The sequence below is a fragment of the Triticum dicoccoides genome, chromosome 2A (assembly GCF_002162155.2).
Source record: "Triticum dicoccoides isolate Atlit2015 ecotype Zavitan chromosome 2A, WEW_v2.0, whole genome shotgun sequence".
Taxonomy (NCBI): domain Eukaryota; kingdom Viridiplantae; phylum Streptophyta; class Magnoliopsida; order Poales; family Poaceae; genus Triticum; species Triticum dicoccoides.
The window spans coordinates 69,010,415-69,013,980 of NC_041382.1; positions in this window are offsets into that span (position 1 = coordinate 69,010,415).

The following is a 3,566-nucleotide window of genomic DNA, read 5'->3' on the forward strand; positions in this document are numbered from 1 at the left end:
TTTTGCATTATTTATTTCTTTTTTTTTGCTTTAATTTTTAATTCTGTTTGCTTTTAGGTTAGCAAAATTATAAACTTTCTGTTAGTGCCATTAGTTTTAGAAAAATTATAAATTTTTTGTTAGTGCCATTAGTTTTCAAATTTGAAAACACTTTTTTAGTTTTTTTGTTTTCTTTGTTGCTTTATTTATTTTATTTTGTGATTAACTTTACTTTAAAAATAGTTTCTGTTAGTGCCAGGGACTAATGGTCATGGTATTACGAGGGCCGAACCATAAGACATGAAAGCATTTCAAATGAACTCTGAAAAAGTTGAAAGTTGGGATGGTATCATAATTTTTGTTAGTGCCAGGGACTAATGGTCATGGTATTACGAGGGCCGAACCATAAGACACGAAAGCATTTCAAATGAACTCTGAAAAAGTTGAAAGTTGGGATGGTATCATAATTTCACCACATAGCATGTGCATGTACAAAACGGACAATGGTAGCATGTTCGTGTGTTACAAAGTTGCGGGAGAAAGTCTTCACTTTTTCTTCGCTTGTGTCATTTGCTTATTGCGCCGTAACCATGGATAATCTTCATTGTTTATCAGGATGCTTGGGTCAGCCTTGACATTGAAGGGAGGAATTTCATGAAACTTTTCATAATCTTCAGACATGTCTGTCTTGCCATCCACTCCCAGGATGTCCCTTTTTCCTGAAAGAACTATGTGGCGCTTTGGCTCATCGTATGATGTATTCGCTTCCTTATCTTTTCTTTTTCTCGGTTTGGTAGACATGTCCTTCACATAGATAACCTGTGCCACATCATTGGCTAGGACGAACGGTTCGTCAGTGTACCCAAGATTTTTCAGATCCACTATTGTCATTCCGTACTGTGGGTCTACCTGTACCCCGCCGCCTAACAGATTGACCCATTTGCACTTAAACAAAGGGACCTTAAAATCAGGTATGTAGTCAAGTTCCCATATGTCCACTATGTAACCATAATATGTATCCTTTCCGCTCTCGGTTGCTGCATCAAAGCGGACACCGCTGTTTTGGTTGGTGCTCTTTTGATCTTGGGCGATCGTGTAAAATGTATTCCCATTTATCTCGTATCCTTTGTAAGTCAATACAGTCAAAGATGGTCCCCTGGACAACAAGTACAACTCATCACAAACAGTGTTGTCACCTCTGAGACGTGTTTCCAACCAACTGCTGAAAGTCCTGATGTGTTCACATGTAATCCAGTCGTCGCACTGCTCCGGGTGTTTCGAGCGCAGACTGTTCTTGTGTTCATCGACATACGGGGTCACCAAGGTAGAGTTCTGTAGAACTGTGTAGTGTGCTTGAGACCAAGAATATTTGTCCCTGCATATTATTGAGTCTCTTCCAAGAGTGCATTTTCCAGTCAGTCTCCCCTCATACCGCGATTTAGGGAGACCTATCTTGTTAAGGCCAGGAATGAAGTCAACACAAAACCCGATAACATCCTCTGTTTGATGGCCCATGGAGATGCTTCCTTCTGGCCTAGCGCGATTACGGACATATTTCTTTAGGACTCCCATGAACCTCTCAAAGGGGAACATATTGTGTAGAAATACGGGCCCCAGGATGACAATCTCGTCGACTAGATGAACTAGGACGTGTGTCATGATATTTAAGAAGGATGGTGGGAACACCAGCTCGAAACTGACAAGACATTGCACCACATCACTCCTTAGCCTTGGTACGTTTTCTGGATCGATCACCTTCTGAGAGATTGCATTGAGGAATGCACATAGCTTCACAATGGCTAATCGAACGTTTTCCGGTAGAAGCCCCCTCAATGCAACCGGAAGCAGTTGCGTCATAATCACGTAGCAGTCATGAGACTTTAGATTCTGAAACTTTTTCTCTGGCATATTTATTATTCCCTTTATATTCGACGAGAAGCCAGTCGTGACCTTCATACTGACCAGGCATTCAAAGAAGATTTCTTTCTCTTCTTTCGTAAGAGCGTAGCTGGCAGGACCTTTATACTGCTTCGGAGGCATGCCGTCTTTTTCGTGCAAACGTTGCAGGTCCTCCCGTGTCTCAGGTGTATCTTTTGTCTTCCCATACACGCCCAAGAAGCCTAGCAGGTTCACGCAAAGGTTCTTCGTCACGTGCATCACGTCGATTGAGGAGCGGACCTCTAGGTCTTTCCAGTAGGGTAGGTCCCAAAATATAGATTTCTTCTTCCACATGGGTGCGTGTCCCTCAGCGTCAGTCGGAACAGCTAGTCCACCGGGACCCTTTCCAAAGATTACGTAGTGTAAATCATTGACCATAGCAAGCACGTGATCACCGGTGCGCATGGCGGGCTTCTTCCGGTGATCTGCCTCGCCTTTGAAATACTTGCCTTTCTTTCGACATTGATGGTTGGTCAGAAGAAATCGACGATGGCCCAGGTACACATTCTTCCTGCATTTGTCCAGGTATATACTTTCAGTGTCATCTAAACAGTGCGTGCATGCGTGGTATCCTTTGTTTGTCTGTCCTGAAAGGTTACTGAGAGCGGGCCAATCGTTGATGGTCACGAACAGCACCGCCTTAAGGTTAAATTCCTCCTGTCTGTGCTCATCCCACGTACGTACACCGTTTTCATTCCACGGCTGTAAAAGTTCTTCAACTAATGGCCTTAGGTACACATCAATTTCGTTGCCGGGTTGCTTAGGGCCTTGGATGAGAACTGGCATCATAATGAACTTCCGCTTCATGCACATCCAAGGAGGAAGGTTATACATACATAGAGTCACGGGCCAGGTGCTGTGATTGCTGCTCTGCTCCCCGAAAGGATTAATGCCATCCGCGCTTAAAGAAAACCATACATTCCTTGGGTCCTTTGCAAACTCATCCCAGTACTTTCTCTCGATTTTTCTCCACTGCGACCCGTCAGCGGGTGCTCTCAACTTCCCATCTTTCTTTCGGTTCTCACTGTGCCATCGCATCAACTTGGCATGCTCTTCGTTTTTGAACAGACGTTTCAACCGTGGTATTATAGGAGCATACCACATAACCTTCGCAGGAACCCTCTTCCTGGGGGGCTCGCCGTCAACATCACCAGAGTCATCTCGTCTGATCTTATACCGCAATGCACCGCATACCGGGCATGCGTTCAGATCCTTGTATGCACCGCGGTAGAGGATGCAGTCATTAGGGCATGCATGTATCTTCTCCACCTCCAATCCTAGAGGGCATACGACCTTCTTTGCTGCGTATGTACTGTCGGGCAATTCGTTATCCTTTGGAAGCTTCTTCTTCAATATTTTCAGTAGCTTCTCAAATCCTTTGTCAGCCACAGCATTCTCTGCCTTCCACTGCAGCAATTCCAGTACGGTACCGAGCTTTGTGTTGGCATCTTCGCAATTGGGGTATAACCCTTTTTTGTGATCCTCTAACATGCGATCGAACTTTAGCTTCTCCTTTTGACTAATGCATTGCGTCCTTGCATCGACAATGACCCGGCGGAGATCATCATCATCGGGCACATCGTCTGGTTCCTCTTGATCTTCAGCAGCTTCACCCGTTGCAGCATCATTGGGCACATCGTCTGGTTCCT